Source organism: Staurois parvus, unplaced genomic scaffold (genome assembly GCF_062004578.1).
Source record: "Staurois parvus isolate SC_StPar_1 unplaced genomic scaffold, SC_StPar_1.0 ptg000361l, whole genome shotgun sequence".
NCBI classification, from domain to species: domain Eukaryota; kingdom Metazoa; phylum Chordata; class Amphibia; order Anura; family Ranidae; genus Staurois; species Staurois parvus.
In genome coordinates, this window is record NW_028318157.1 from 12,165,111 (window position 1) to 12,183,233 (window position 18,123).

The window sequence follows — 18,123 nt, forward strand, 5'->3', positions numbered from 1 at the left end:
GCACACTGCTCGGGATGGCTGTACACAGTACAACCATCCTGATCAGTGTTCTTACAGTGAAGAACACCCCCCTGCCCCCTAGTAAAACACACATAGCACACAGTTAACCCTTTGATTGCCCTCACATTATCCCCTTCCTGCCCAGTGCCATTAGTACAGTGTCAGTGCTTTTTTTTAGCACTGATTACCGTATTAGTGTCACTGGAGATGTCAGTGACACCAAGTTATTGCCACCCAATGTCAGAATGTCCACAACAGTCCCGCAGTCCTGCTAAAAGTCGCTGATCGCCACCATTACTAGTAGAAAAAAAAATCCCATTATCTATACCACCATTTGTAAACGATATACCGTTCAAAAAAACAATAATTTACACGTATTGGGATTTTTTTTAGCAAAGACATGTCACAGAATACATTTTAGCCTAAATTTATGACACAATTATATATTTTTTTTTTACTGGACATGTTTAATAGCAAAAAGTCCAAAATACTGTTTTTTCCTCAAAATTGTCGGTCTTTTTTTGCTTAATGCACAAAAAATAAAAAACACACATGTGATCAAATACTACCAAAAGAAAGTTCAATTTGTGGGAAAAAAGGATGTAAATTTTATTTGGGTGCAGCGTTGCATGACCGCAAAATTGTCAGTTAATGTAACGCAGCGACGTAACACAAAAAAATGGCCTGGTCATGAAGGGAGGTAAATCCTCAGGAGGGCAAGTGGTTAAGGTGTTTTTTTTGTTGAAAAATAGTAGGGATCGTAGAGCTTGCCTGTCTTTTAAGAGTTTGCTTTCTAGTAAGGAAGAGGGAGATTGTTTATAGCACTCCTTCTTAGTTTTAATGGCTAAAATGAGTTGGTCTAGAAGCTGGGTGCATTTTTTTAACCTTGGGAGCTAATCTTTAAGAGGATTCCCCTTATGAAAGGCTTGTGGGAGTTCCATAACTATAGAGCCATGCTGGATGTCGATTGTTATTGAAGCATGGTCCGACCAGGTGACCGTCCCAATTGTGGAAGAAGCAAATTGTTGCAAAACCATTTATCAATTAAAAACAATCAATTCTAAAGTACATATGGTAAGGAGGTGAGAAGAAAGAATATTTTTTTTAAGCATGTTGGCACCACCAAATGTCAAACAATTTGTATGAGTGAAGAAGATCATTTAAAGTATAGCTAGATCTTTTTTTTGTCTTGGAAGAGGTGTCACAGGCAGGATCACCTACTAGGCTGAAGTCACCACCATTGAGTAGCATACCTTTAGACAAGGAGAAAATTTTTAAAAAAAGAAGCTTATTCAGGAAGTGGAATTGTCTGACATTTGGGGCGTACACATTAACTAAAGAACAGAGAACATTATTGATACGGCATATTACATTTATTATTATTACAATGCAGGTCCCATATTGTATCAATGGGGGAGAAAGCAAGAGTGGAGCGGACAGCAATTAAACAGATATCAATTTGTTCTGATAGGTAATCGTCAGCACTGTGTGAAAGTCCCATTTGTAGACATATGTGTGGTTGCTAAGAGCCTTCGTAACATTAATGAATTTCTTACTGAGTTTAATAGTAGCCTGCAATAAGTCTGCAAATAGAGATATTCTTGCAAATTTTCTAGTGAGTTGTGGGTTTTTCCTAGCCTCAGACATAGTTCCTATCTTTAATATGATAGTAATGGATGCTAGCCAGTATGTCCCGCAGCACACTGTCTGGCAAAAGTGAAGGTTTCTGCAAATGATTTATTCTATCTATGAGCTCAAAATCTTTAGCCTCAGGGACCAGTTTCACCAGTAGCTGCAGCAGAAAAGCGCTGAGACTTGGTGAGGTTACCGATTCCGGAATACCACAGAATTTAATGTTGTTTCACCACAATTTATCCTCTAAGTCAGCGATTTTAGTTTGGATTGAACGCATCTCAGCTTGCTTATTTAAATGTTCATCAACAAGAGCATTATAACCTTTATATGCATCTTACATTTTGGATTCAACATGGGAAACCCTTTGCTGTATCTCATGCACAAAAGAATTTGCTTTGGTAATCATATTGAATTTCCTCTTTTCACCATTGCCAAGGGATGCAGGAGGATTTACTAGCCCTGGAGAAGGTAGGAGAGGCACTCTGAGGTTGCTGTGTAGCCGCTTAGTATGCTGCTAAAGAAGAGGTCTGTCAGAACACAGCCATCCTGGATGCCACCTAGTCACACCCCCTTAAAGGTTATGTTTAAATAACTTAAGTTATTAAGAAAATAGTTATAGTGACTTTTAGTAACTTCTTTTTTTAAACTATACTGGTTCCTTTGTAAGGTATTTTTTTCTGAATGCAAAAGAAAGCTGACAAAATGTTGCAAACCTGACCTGACAAAATGTTTTATTTATAAATAGGGCTGGGGGCGCATGCGCGGCCGGCTGAGGGATGGACGCGCTTTGAGCTCAGCTCCATCCACCCGCCAACTATAAAGCGGCACTAACCGGCCCCGGGGGAAACAAACCTCCCCGCAAGCTTACCTGCCTCTGCCCGCATCCCGATCACCATGCCCCGCAGACGGAGAGCCCCGGATCACCCCGGGAAACTGACAAAGTTCTTCCCTGCTATTGTGCAGGGAACCCAAGATGGCGCCCGCAGCAGAGACTCACAGGGAGACAGCAGCCACGAGGAGGACTACAGGGCCCAGCACAGGGATCCGAGGCTGCAAGCATCACTCTACCCAGGGGATCCTGGTGAGTTGTCACCCCCTCTGTCCCCCACGACTAGCAGCCCTGCCAAATCCAGGCGACAGCTGGACCAGGACTCTGACATACCATTTCAAGCCCTAAACACCATACCTCCTCCTACTACATTAAATTTGCCAGATATTGACGCATTTCCAGCGACAGAACAGCCACTAACCGAGGTGTCCATGAAACACTTACTGACGTCACTCCGCCAATCTCTGCAAAACGACATATTTGCGTCTTTAAATCAAATAACTAGCGTGGTACAGCACCAAGCACGCAGAATTTGCCATATTGAAAGTAGTTTGGGCGACATAATAACAGCACATAATGATTTGATAGACGCTCACGCAAATCATTCCTCTGATATTGAGCAAATCAATTTAAAATTAGCAGACTTAGAGGATCGCTCGCGCCGCAACAACATCAAATTCAGAGGGATCCCTGAATCAGTGCCGAGTGAAAATCTGCTACCCTACATACAGCAATACTTCAAGCTACTCCTACGAACGCTCTCAGATCTAGAGCTCGCGATTGATCGAGCCCACCGACTGCCCAAACCGGCGTTTCTGCCAACATCTATCCCAAGAGATGTACTGATCCGAGTGCATTTTTACCACGTGAAAGAAAAAATTATGATTGCGGTTAGAAATCCACCACCTCTCCCGCCATCACACGCAAATCTCCGCCTCTATGCGGACTTGTCCAAAGCCACGCTCCTTAACAGGAAAAAAATGATCTCCATCACTAAGGCCCTGAGGAATCACGGCATAGCCTACCAATGGGGCTTCCCTACTAAATTAATAGTACGACGACAAGGCAGAATAATCACTGTCAGGAACCTGGAAGCGGGCTTAGACCTGCTTAAGACATGGAACATCCTCCCTGCCAATACACAGGACACCACCTCTAACTCTGCTCAACACATGGAGGCAACATAAGCAGTTGCACGGGACATTCCAGGTGCTGACATCTTTCCTTCCCCCCCCGGGGGTCTTTTCTCTATACCTACACTTCTGGCGATCGGCCTACATTCGATGAAGTTCGTTCTCCAAGCTCACGTTCGGCATGACCCTCCCAGCGGTCAATGCCTGTTTATACCCCCCTGCTCTGAAGTAGCGATGTTAGCTACTTGGCTTATTTGCTTTTTTTGCAAAACTATTTTTATTATCCCCTATGTCTCCTCCCACCTTTTCCTATGGCACCACCAGCTACTCCCCCTTACTCCTGAACGTGTAATCCTTGCGGCTATTTGGACTACTACTTCTAAACCTTCAATCGAGCCTTATTGGCACCACAATTATACTATCTCTTTCCTCTACCGGGAGGTTACCAAATCACGACCTTCTCAAACAACAACCCGACGGTATATTATCGCTGAAGGAACTTATATAAATGATTAATATCACATCTCTGAACGTTAGAGGCCTAAACTCCCCTTTCAAGAGATCGCTGCTTTTTAAGGAGACTCGGAAATCCCAAGCCAACATTCTCTTTATACAAGAGACCCACTTCGCCACGGAAAAAACGCCCAAACTACACCTACACCATTTCTCACAACTATTTATGGCAACCAATCCCAAAAAGAAAAACGGAGTTGTTATAGCCATTAAAGACTCTCTTCCTTTCCGCCTCATCTCGCAGCTAGCTGACCCACTTGGACGCTTTTATATCCTCATTTGCCAGATTAATGACATAACCCACACATTAGTGAATGTATATGGCCCAAACAACAACCAAATGCAATTCTATCGAACGCTCTACAAGACCATTTCTGACCATAAACAAGGCAAACTCATAATCGGCGGAGACCTTAACATTATGAGCAACCCATTAGTGGACTCATCCTCTAAGAAGCCACCCACCAAATACACCTTTAAGCAATTTCTACATGATCACGACTTGTATGATATATGGAGATGCCAACATGGTTCTGAAAGAGACTATACCTACTATTCCCCGGCACATCGTTCATACTCCAGAATAGACATGTTTATCACTGACAAATGGATACTACAACAGGTGACTTCCTCTAACATTGGAACCATTTCATGGTCGGACCACGCACCAACCAGCATATCCTTGGACGATGATCGACGCTCGGCGCTCCCACCGATTTGGAGACTTAACTCTTCACTACTGAAATCTCCGGACAACCAGAAACATCTTTTAGAAGCCCACAACCTGTTCTTTGCTACCAACACCACTCCAGATATCTCAATTACTACACTATGGCAAACTTACAAGGCCTACATGAGAGGTATCCTCATACAATTAAATTCCTGTATAAATAGGCAGCGCTCTCAACAAATTGACCAACTCCTAACCTCCATCAATCTGAACGAGGAAATCAACAAAAAATACCCTAACACCTCCACTTCTGCAACTCTAAACCGAGATAGAAACAAATTACGCACCCTATTACTCCATTCTTATGACATCAACCTCCAAAAAACAAAGGCTAAATTCTATGCTCTTGGAAACAAAGCAAGCTCTCTTCTTGCTAAGACTATTAAACAAAAACGAATTAAGACCAAAATATTGACGATCCAACACCCAACCACACACTCTCCCCTTACAAATCCTCAAGATATCGCTAACGCTTTTGCAACATATTACCAGAAACTATATAACATAAAAGATGATCCTAATACTACCCAACCAACGATTCCCACTATTGAACGCTTCCTACATAACACCAACCTCGCCCATATCACCCCTTCTCAACTTGAATCTTTATCGGTACCTATCTCACCCTTAGAAATTGAGAAAGTTATAACCACTCTACCTTTAAACAAATCGCCAGGGAATGATGGCTTCACTAATGAATTTTACAGGACATTTGCACCCGACCTTAAATCACACTTATCTGCCCTCTATAATCACATAGCATCTATCGGGGAATTCCCCCCTGACATGCTACAATCGATAATAACAACCATCCCGAAACCGGGCAAAGACCCCCAACTCGCTCAAAATTACAGACCGATTTCGTTACTTAACACGGACATAAAAATATACGCCAAGATAATTGCCCAAAGACTACTCCCATACCTGCCTACATTGATCCACCCGGACCAAGTGGGTTTTATACCTGGTAGACAAGCTCCTGACGCCACTAGGCGAATTATATCTTTATTACATCGCCTCGAAACAGACAAACGACCCTCCCTCTTCTTATCACTGGATGCCGAAAAGGCTTTTGACCGAATTCACTGGAAATGTATGACGCTAACACTACAAAAGTTTGGCATTAAGGATTGGATCTTGTCGGCGATCCTCGCCCTTTACTCTACACCCTCTGCTAGAGTTTTAACTGACGGCACGCTCTCACAACCCTTTTGTATAACTAATGGAACCAGACAAGGTTGCCCCCTGTCCCGCATAATCTTTGCCTTACTTATAGAACCACTAGCGACTAACCTTAGAAATGACCCAAAATTCACGGGAGTTGAATACCTCACCACTGAGCATAAAATCAGTCTTTTCGCAGACGACATTATACTGATGATTACAAATCCATACAAATCACTCCAGACGATACGTACACACATTCAAGAATACGCGGCGGTCTCTTACTACAAACTTAACGAACCTAAATTGTCAATATTAAATTTATATACCCCTCCTATAACCCAAGATTTACTTTCTAAACAATTCCCCTTTACCTGGGCAAAGGATAGCATTCCATATTTGGGGATTAGACTTACTAATACTACTAATCACCTTTACACAACTAATTACAAACCGCTACTCAAAACTATCCCACAGGATCTAAAGAACTTTCGTACTTCTACTTTATCGTCATTAGGTAGAATAGCAACCCTAAAAATGTGTATACTCCCTAAGATATTATACATTTTCCGTACACTCCCTATTCCGGTCCCACATTCATTCTTCACTAAACTCCAGGCTATATTAAACAAATTCCTATGGAACTCAAAAAAACCCAGATGCACCACAAATCTTCTAATACGTCCAACCTCCAGAGGTGGAGCAGGCCTACTACATATGAAGTCCTACTACCAAGCTGCTCTATTAGATCAGCTCTTCTTTTGGTGGCACCCTTCCCCTGAAAAAATTTGGACCACCTTGGAAACATCTCTGTATCTTCCACATTCTGTAACAGATATACTATATTTACCCCGAGCGGCGCATATTCAAGATCTTCACAAACACCCATGCATACAAGCCTCCTTAACAGCATGGCATGATTTTATTGATTATAATAAATCAGAGAACAACAACGTCCGAACCCCTACTCCACTATCGTCCCTACATCACATCATCCCCCATCTAAACTTGACGAAGTGGTCGGCCCTTGGCATACTCCACATTCAAGACTTATACTCCTCAAACAAATTAAACTCCTTCTACACCACTCAAAGCACATTCCACCTCCCTGAAAACAAACAATTTACGTACATACGTATAGCCCATGCACTTAAAAAAACAAATATTCCGCACACAACAGAAATTCCTGCAACGGCACATCACTTTTTTCATAGAAGATCTTTTTTCATTCAAGATCTTCACAAACACCCATGCATACAAGCCTCCTTAACAGCATGGCATGATTTTATTGATTATAATAAATCAGAGAACAACAACGTCCGAACCCCTACTCCACTATCGTCCCTACATCACATCATCCCCCATCTAAACTTGACGAAGTGGTCGGCCCTTGGCATACTCCACATTCAAGACTTATACTCCTCAAACAAATTAAACTGCTTCTACACCACTCAAAGCACATTCCACCTCCCTGAAAACGAACAATTTACGTACATATGTATAGCCCATGCACTTAAAAAAACAAATACTCCGCACACAACAGAAATTCCTGCAACGGCACATCACTTTTTTCATAGAACCAACTACCCAAAAAAAGGAATTTCTATTTTTTACACACTTATAATTGAAACACAATTTGCAACACATACGTCCTCCTTAACCAATTGGGAGAGAAACTTCCACCAATCAATAACCCCAAGTATATGGGAAAAAACAATTAAAAATTACGTATAAGGCCTCGAAATGTTCATCCCACTGGGAAACATATTTAAAAATCTTACACGAGTGGTACTTAACCCCCACTAAATTAGCCCTATTCTACCCACAACACTCGCGAGCCTGCTGGAGACACTGCGGAGAGTCTGGTACACTTCTCCATATACTCTGGAACTGTAGGTCAATTAAGTCCTATTGGAATAAAATTTTCCAAATAATTTCCTCAATTACAGGTACCTTAGTAACCCCGAACCCCGCTTTAGCTCTCCTCCATATTGGCATAGATAAATTTCCTACAAATCTACGGACCATCATTATACACACCTTAGCAGCTGCAAAAATCAATATTACCAGACTGTGGCGCTCTACCACCACCCCCCCTTTATCTCGCCTATTCTCTGATCTTAACCTCCAATGTGAAATGGAAAGACGGACAGCTCTCCGAAACTCCTCCTCTCACAAATTTAATAACCAATGGTCTCGATGGTTAAAAAACCCAAATTGCTCTGTAAAATGATTACAAATACTACCCAGTGTACTGCACGTAACCTGTACTCCGCTGGTGCCCTCTCTTCCTTTCTTCCCCCCCATCTCCCATCTCCCCCCCATTTATAATATATATTCCTATAGAACGGTTGGCATAACAATGAGCATACCTCTCATGTATACAATTAGAACATGAAAGATCCCCGGCCGCTTGGTGGGGATCCTATACTCCTATTTTCTACTCATGCATTATGATCCTTCATGTGAACCTTTCCAGTTTATTGTTAATATGTTTATGTTTTTGTCTGTTGGAAAATTTTTTCAATAAATACCATTTGAATATAAATAGGGCTAAATAATATAAGGATGTTCTGTACTTACTGTAAGATTTGGTCTGTAAACCATGTGCAGTAAAAACATAAACTAACACAAAAAATCCAATATGTTAAATAAATATCCCTAAACACATATGCTAATATACATATAGTGAACCCAAACAATCATAAAATAAATCCCAAAAATAACCAATAAATATAAATAAAATTAAATTAAAATGCAAAGAAATATCTAAAAATATTATCCAAATTGTAAGTCACTCGTGTCCAGAAAGATATATAAAATAAAGTCACTCCAAAAACTCTGTGTGCAAAAATATGCAACTTATCAGATCCTTTGGTGCCGAGCCCCTCCAATGGCTCCCAAAAGGAAAAAATTTACCTCAAAAGAAAGAAAACTCATATAGTGCATTAAATTAATACATTTAATATCATACCCATATTCCATATGCACTTGTGCAACTTCAAAAACTGTGAAAAATTATTGAAGTGAAAATTGTGAACACTGTAAAACGTGATAGTGCGTCACTCTGTGAATACAATAATCCAAGTGACCATACAGTGTACACTTCTATAGTGTAAGGCATATATACCCTTACCAAAAAAACAAACAAAAACGCCTTATCAATATTGCAGAGATCAGCAGCACGCTCCCACAACTTTCCTCCAAGCCTGAAAAATACTCCTTAAGATGTCATCCACCACATTCTTCTAGATGTCACCATGGCTTTTAAGGAAGTACTCCATAGTACTCAAAAGTACTCATGCTCCATGTGAGTGATATATGAATAAAATATATAGTGAAATTCCATTTCAAAATTAAAACATATATACTTTATTAACTTAAAAAACAGTGCAGCGCTGAAGATATTAATAATAAAACAGAAATAAGTCCACTGCAAGTCCAGTTCATAGAAACATGTCAGGTGACAAGTGGAAATTCAATGTTGGTGATCCGTGAGGAAGTGGCTGAAATACGCACTCACCAGAAAGAAGATATATATAAGCAGTATATATCAAAAGCCCATGGATCCTCAATCCAGAAGGAACAAAGCTGGTCTGGTCACAGAAAGTGGGTCCCTCCTTTAAGGATGCAGCAAAAGATCTTCCTCCTCCCAGTATTTGGTATTGGATTCCAAAGTCAGGGTTCTGCAAAGAAAGTGCTCCTCAAAGGGAGTCAGGGAAGGATGCCCATAGTGTAGTAAGTTATGAATAAAACAGCTTTATTAGGAAAAACAAAAAGCATCTATTTCAAAATTTGGCAGGTATCATCAAGATGTGTCAGCAAGACAACTAACCCTGACACTATGAATGAAGGCCGCCGAGCCTCCACGTGGCTCCGGCGGCGTAGCGTCTCGACATCCAGGCTCCTCCGCTTACATTAAAATATTATCCAAAAAGCATATGCCCATGCCCTACAAACCTCTAGGGTCGCCAAGCAGCTTCCAAATTGTTTGACATGTGAATTTTCCACTATCAAAGATGGCCAACAAGCCACTTCCGGTTCCCTTTCCTGTGCGTCCAACGTCACTTCCCTTGTTTTAAAAACATAAACTGACTTTGATCACTTATCTACTTTGAGATTTTGCTTCCCCCTTTCAATGATTATTTTAAAATATAAATGCTAAAGTTTTGCTGCTGGCACCAAGGGCTAATCAGTGATTATTTCACTGCATATATATTTTTTATCCTTATCAAACATCTAGGGAAAAATGTATGTATAGAATAAACTGTTGCACAGTAGCTCCATAGTGAGAAAGACAGGGTATTAGATATTGCTGCCACCAGAGAAAGACAAACATCTCTATTATTCTATTCCTAAGGCCCTTGTCACATGAAAGGTCCAATCAGGTCACCTGTCAGTTTTTCAGGCAGACCTGATCGGACCCTCCATTCACCCCTATTGACCTGTGGGTGTAAACGGACTTGTGTTCATTTACACCTGACTACCTCCAAACTGGTCTACTTTAAAAAAATGGAAGGGGATCCATCTAGGTGGAGCAGATCAGAGGGAAGTTGGGTGTAAATGGATAGCAGAGTTTGCTTGCTCCCAGCTGCCCATAAAGCAGAGTGGGCTCTGTCCATGTCTAATCTGCATAAACTAAGTGAACAGGAACCTGTCATCCACCTGCTCTGCTCTTTCTGCTGATCCCCTGCTGATCTAAACGGAGTCCGCCCCATGTGAACAATTTAGAGACTTCTTAGATTGATAAGAAACTAATCAAGAGGATGTTTAATTGAAAGTGAAAGATTATATGGTTCTATGAGTCAGACAAAAGATTATTTTATGTTCACAGTCATTGGTATCTCTGAACATATGGCTCTGACTCTTTTGTTTACACAAGGAGTCAAAAATCCTCTGATGAGTGCACTGTGATATTCATGTAATCGCATCTTTAGAAAAACACATTGTGGAGCACATCCCATTTTTGTCTTTGTTTTTGACCCTGATATTCATATATTGTTTGTATTATGGTATAGGATAGGTGGGAATCATTTTTTCAGACAAAACAATTGGTGACTTAATAGTGCGTGAAACTAAGTTTGTTTGAAGGATTCTGTACCCATCTTGCAAGGTTCTTTTCATCATAAATGTTGTTAATAAAGAAATAAACATAATTATAGAGGAAATGACTTGTCACAAGGTCCCTCCTCGAGAACAGGAAAGACACAAAATATATATATATAACACAGATTAAAAAAAATTCCTGCATTCAACTGTACAATCCTTCCTGGAAATTTTATAGGTAGGCAATTCCTATCCTAATATTGATCTGTGGTTCCAAATGAATGATACCTATTGCAGTAGGGAACTGACACAAAATGATACACACAGCATCTTTGAAAATAAATGTTCTGTTTATTCAACACATTTGAAACTTTTTTCTTATAATTATGCTTACGTAGGTATCACATTAATATTACAATTGTATTTTTAAAGTAACAAGGGGCATTACATAGGCAGGCTAGTGTTTTATTAGATTTTAAATGAATGTGAATATATAATCAAAACACTACTACTACCGTGTGCAGAATATGAGTACAGTGTACAAAGCATAAGCAAAGCATACAGAATAGAATACAGTTTTATACAGAATTTAAAACAATTTCTTGTTCTCAAGATTCCCAGGCGACACTTTTCTGTTAGATATTAAAAATGGCAGATAAGCATGAAGGATCCACTTTACCTTCATCATATTTTACAGAAATTCATTCAAAGTCACCAGTGACACAAGAATGTTCTACTAAAATCTAAAATGTCATTGTTGCTTAGATTGACCCTTTTTTCAGAACATGCATTCACCTCTGAAATTTCTCTATAGATGTGAGACCTGGAGACTTTAACGCAGGCCTTAAAGTAAAAAGAGAGGTGCATTTAATATATCAGGGCTAGTCTTAAAAGTTAAACAAAAATATGTGGTAAAAAGTTACAACATTTACCGTACTTACCTTATCCTTGGTCTTCATCCTTCAAAGAGTGATCACAATCCTTCCAGCAAGATCCAGGAGAATGTTGAATATCCCATATCTTGTTAGATAATGATCTAGTACAGTGAAGGAGCTTCTTCTGAAACTTGAGATTCTCATTATTCCCTTGGATCTAACTGGAAGGATTGTGACATTTCTCCATGCATAGACGGGTGGTAAAAAGGTAAGGTATATATACATATAATATATATTTTTCTTTTTTTTAACGTTAAAGTTGATATTTATGATGGGAGCTTATGTATTAAGAGATCCTTGATTTTTTTTTACTAAAGGGTCCACTTCAATATGATTAGCACAAAGAGCATTTATCGTAATGGCTGTCCTTTATTGTTCATAAATTGTTACCATTGGCACTGTTATAGTATGGTAGGCAAAGGGCATGAACTATACAATCTGCAGCAAAAATTCTGTTTTTATTAAACATTACTAAGACTGAGCCCCTTAATTACCTCATAACATCTTAGCAATTCTGCTGTTCTCACGTTTCTGCAAATATACCATACAATGCATGTAGGTCTGGCAGTTAGCATCACTTTAAAAAGAAATCACAGTTGACTGGGAATGGCAAAATTAACAGTACAACAAAAAAAGATGTTGTGATAATTGTGAAGACTTTCTTGTATATTTTTCATCTTAGGATCTAGCATTTTCTTTTACACTGAGTTCATTTACTTTTTTGTGAAGTTTATCACAACCTCAGTTCAAATCAATAGATTCTTATTAAAAAGTAAATCAGCTCAACATGTAGAGCACCGATCCTTCAGAGTTCAGTTTTCCTATATTCATTTTTCAAAATGTTTTTTTATTCCTTTGACTACATTTTTCTATTACTTTTGATTCAAATCTAGACCACTATCATCAACTATAAATTTCAATGCAATAAACAATTATATTTACCAGCTATGTTCTGCTAAATCCTTATTTCACAAACAAAATTCAATTTCCCTGTGTTTCTAGGCCATTTACTTTTCCATTGTTTTTCACTCCATACAACATTCATAATAGATAACCAATGGAAAAAGAGTGTTTTCAAAATATATAATGCAACAGAATGATTGTGCATTGTCTGAATTAACTTTTATAAACATTTTAATTTATTGGGGGTTGCCTTTTTTAACAATGTAGATGAAAGGATAAAAAAAAATATTATTTCATTGCTATGAAAATAGGAGCCATTAATAAAGCCACTGAAGGGAAAAAGCAAGGAAAATGAGAGAAAGAGAGAGTGAGAGAGTGAGAGTGTCCAATGTGTTCACCTAGGATGGATCAACTTCTAAAGCAGGAGATACCAATATCAAAATGCAGAGATTGGTGGGGATCAGCAGAGATGCAGTCGAGCTAAGCAGATTGAAGCATGAAAGTGGTTGAAGGCAACAATTCCACTAAACCCAGCCTCCTAGGGCTGTGTACAGCAAAGCAATGCAGGCAAGTATCTGGGACTCTATGAAAACAAATGACATCACAAGCGATGTGCATGAGGGCATGGCTATGTGTTTAAGGGCAGTCCCGTCCCTTTGTCAAGCCTACTGTCATCCTAGAGTAGGAGTTGTTTATATTGTGATGGCTGCTACCATAGTGACAAGGGAAAGCTATAGGACTATATGGCTCAGTGGGGCTGCATAGGAAGTAAAGACTTATTGCACAAAAAAGCTTGATGGTGTATTGAGAATAAAAAATCCATTGTTTCTGGTTGGCAAGAATGTACCCCCCCTCTCACTACAAGGATTTACATAACATGTATGAGCGGTATGATCTGTGGTTGGATATTATGGGGCACAAGAGAGGTCAGAGACACTTTTGTGGTTGGGTATGCATATTATTATTATTATTTTTTATTATTATTATTATTATACAGGATTTATATAGTGCCAACAGTTTGCGCAGCACTTTATAAAATGAAGGTAGACATTACAGTTACGACACAATTTGGTACAAGAGGAAACAGAGTGCCCTGCTCATTAGAGCTTACAATCTAGGAGGAAGGGTTGAGTGATACAAAAGGTAATAGCTGTTGGGCATGAGCTGATATTCATATTATATAAATCATTTTAGTTTTATATAATTGGATGGTGGCTACTATCTCCTAGGCTCACTTCTCTTGTGGTATGGCTGATGTGGTGGCGGGTGAAATAGGATAATGTGTATGGGGACCTCCCCCATTTATTTATTTTTCTGTCCTTCCCCTCTCCTCTCTTTGCTTTTCAAACTTTAGAAGCTTTTTTTGATAAATGCTTAAATTGTGTTCAATGCTTTATGTTATGATGTTTATTTAAATTTTTCTTTGCTACCCTTGAACAGTCATATTACTTGTTGTAATAAAAGCATGGATTCTGAGGAAGCAAAATTACTGTGAAACACATTCATCCACAATGCTATACAACAATTACGTGTCTGTTAAACTTACAGTATAGACAATATGGCATCTCCTGGTACTATTCCAGTCACTCCTTAAAGATTAGGAATAATGGTCGAGCAATGACCTGGCTGAGTTATTTGAAGCCTCTTGGGTGTAAGGCACCTGGTCCTGGTCCTGGAGATTTGTTCACATTGGGGTAGATTTACTAAAACTGGTGTGCTCAGAATCTGGTGCAGCTGTGCATGATAGCTAATCAGCTTCTAACTTCAGCTTGTTCATTTATGCTTTGGCAATAGAACCTGGAAGCCGATTGGTTTCTATGCAGAGTTGCACCATATTTTTCACTTTCCAGTTTTAATAAATACCCTCATTGAGTTTCTGAAGTCTTTTAGAGCACTGGCTTCTGTAAGCCACAAGGGCACACTCCTTCCTGTGATGCTAACAATACTGTCTTTTCTATTATATCACTCCTTTTTCCTAGCAAGGTTTGAGGAGAAGAATGCATTTAACACAATTGCCATTTCCCTGTTACTCATAACCCACATCCTTGTTTATCCTTTATGGGACCAACATGCTCTGACTTTTCTTTTTTACTATTGATAAATTTTTGGGGGATTCATTTTACTCTTCGCAACTATGTATCTCTCGCGGTCTATTTTTGCTGCCCTGATCATTCTCTTACATTTCTTATTAAATTATTTGCAGTGTTTAAATGTTGACAATGTCCCCTCAGCCTTATATTTTTTAAAGGGCAGTTTTTTCTCTTTAACTACTTCCCGTCCACCCACAGCCCTTAAACAGTGGATGAGAAACAGTGCTGATGTCGGTTAGTGTACCTGTACATCAGTCCACATTGGAGTCTCCTGTGCAGCTCCCAGAGCACTCACCTGGGAGCTTGGTTATCCGTATGTCACCCAAACACAGTGGATCACATTCAGGGGTGGACTGACAACTCATGGGGCCCCCAGGAAATAGGAGATCATGGGGCCCCTGTGTCCTCACCTACACCCAAAAATCCTATGAAAAAGCCAATGAAAGGTACCAGGGGCATCTCATGGGGCCCCCTACTGACCCTGGGCCCTCGGGCAGCTCCCGAGTGCTCAAATGGTCAGTCCGCCCCTGATTACATTACCAATGTGTATGGATGTGTTCGACACTTCAGTGGCATCTTTTCTAGTCTTGGAAGTTATCCCTAAGGACCCCAGAGGGGAAAATGGGATACAAAAATCCTACAGAAAGAAACATTATGGATAGAAAGACTCAATGCCACTAAACCTCCAGGACCAAATGAAGAACTGTCTTACAAACCTTTCTTGTGAATAACCTTACCTTTCTATATTGCCCCTTTTCTCTAGAGATGTGAGAATTGTTAAAAGGCCCAAAAGGTTTGAAGAATTGCACTTATATTGTCCATAGTAAGGTATTGTTTTTATAATTGCAAAGTGCCCAGTCCAGAGGAGAGCAAGGAGGAAAGCACAGAGCCAGCTGGAAGATGATTGGATACACTCAGGACAATGAGGACTACTTCCCAGATTGCTTCGCATCCAGCCCCAGCCACATGGTCTTCACTGAACCCCAGACCCAATATGGTGGTCTCAATCTGGTCTCCCTGCAACAGGATGACTTTGAGTCAGTCTGTGTGAAGGAAGAGGTAAAGGGACATGCCACCAACAACCAAACCCCCACTGAGTCCCCAGCATCAAAGAAGAATGTGACGCATAATAAGCAGGTGGCAGTCACTGCACCCACAGTTATGGAAAAAGCCGCTATATCACAGCGCAGGAAGAGGACAGTGTACAGCCAAGAGCAACTGGATGTCTTGGAGGAGTTCTTCCAAAGAAACGTGTACCCAGATATCCACCACCGAGAAGAACTGGCCAAATTAATTTATATTCCTGAGTCCAGGATCCAGGTTTGGTTCCAAAACAGAAGGGGAAAGTCCAGACGTGAAAAGGTCAAATCCACTTATTTTACAAATGCAAGTATGAACTATTCCAACATCCAGCAACCAGAAAATATCTATCCTACAGTATCAACAGCAAAGCATCCAATGACTGCCGGTGAACAACCCCAGGTCATGGTTCCCCAACAACAGCCCATGTTGAATGTACCACAAGATCTGTATAACCAATCTTCAGAGTCTAACTCCTATCCTCATTATTCCTGTCCTGTTCCCCAGGAGAGGTTTATGATGCACCAGGCTTCACCCAAGATGTGGCAGCAACAAAATTCACAATCTAACAACCAACAGCACTTGTACAAAAGCATGGCTCATGTCATGAGCCCCAAGGCAATGGACTTGAGCAGATGATCTTATAGGCTGCCTACAGAGTCTAATTGCATGATTGACTTCAGTAGCTACCCACCCAACAAGACCATCACATGAGAAATGAGTATCAACATCCCACCAATCCCACCATCTACAGCTACAAGGAACCACAGTGAAGTCAATCCTTATACAAGACAAACAACATACTCAATGTCAACCATGCATGATAAATACTGCATTGAAGGTTCTGAGTCCGATCCTGGTGTCAGTGACAGGTCTCCAGATTCTGGCTGTGATCCTAAAAAAAGCCTCCCTTCTGTTCTCTCTAGACTGGAACTCCTGAACACCAACAATTAATTGGGCGGCACAGTGGCTAAGTGGTTAGCACTTCTGCCTGGCAGAACTAGGGTCGCCGGTTAAAATCTCAACCAGAGCACCACCTGCCTGGAGTTTGCATGTTCTCCCTGTGCCTGCGTGGGTTTCCAAAAGGTACTCCAGTTTCCTTCCACACTCCAAAGTGATGCTGATAGGTTAATTGGATCCTGTCTAAATTGGCCCTAGTATGTGTATGTATAAATGTGAGTTAGGGACCTTAGATTGTACACCCCTTGAGGGTTAGGGACTGATGTGAATGTACAATATATAAATGTAAAGCGCTGCGTAAATTGATGGCACTATAGAAGTACCTGAAATAATAATAATAATTGCATAGATGTATCCTTATCTCCATTGCTATGTATATATATTGTGATTTCTTGCTCCATTGTAATTGTGTACAGCTAAATGGGAGAAGGGCCTTCTGGATGACCCCATTGGTTGGATGTGTGGCTGCAAAGCCAATATCTCCCCCCCCCCCCACATGTCCACGTTGCTGTCTGTACACAGCCAGGGGGTTGGACAGGTGGCTTTGGAGGGTGTCACCAGAGGGCAGCAGCCAACGGTAGCCCTTTCTTTGCCATGGATGCATGCCAGCTAGCCTAGAGCCATGCTCTGCCCTACATGTACGATAATTGTGGCCAGGTTGGATGATGTCACAAGCAGGCCTGCTTCTAGCCAGGGTACATTTATGCTTGGGAGGCCAGTGGGACAGGATGTAGGGTGGACACACAGGAGGAGGCATAGGAGTAAAGGAGATGGATGTTCCCCAGTGGCAATATAGGGGTAAGTGGCTGTCCATAGATCTATATGATAGGACCTGCTGGGTATTTGAATGGTAACAGTGGTTCATCTGATTATATTTTAGACAGATGTTCATAGTTGCCTTAAAAAGAGAACTTTTTTATACCAATTCCAAATGGCCAAACACTGTGCAAACATTATCCGTGTATTATCTGTCTGAAGTGGAATGATCCTTATACGAGAGATAAGTGCCTATAATATTGACCTTAAAGAGTGGGGCCATAATATATAGAAATATGGTGAGTGATCTATTAAGTATTTAGCCTCCTGTTACTTTGTAATATGGGAA

At 40.4% G+C, this 18,123-nt stretch overlaps 1 pseudogene; it reads left to right on the plus strand.

The window, feature by feature from the left end:
* The first annotated feature begins 15,878 nt into the window (after window positions 1–15,878).
* On the plus strand, window positions 15,879–17,012 carry LOC149456514 (homeobox protein Mix.2-like; annotated as a pseudogene).
* Window positions 17,013–18,123: the final 1,111 nt, after the last annotated feature.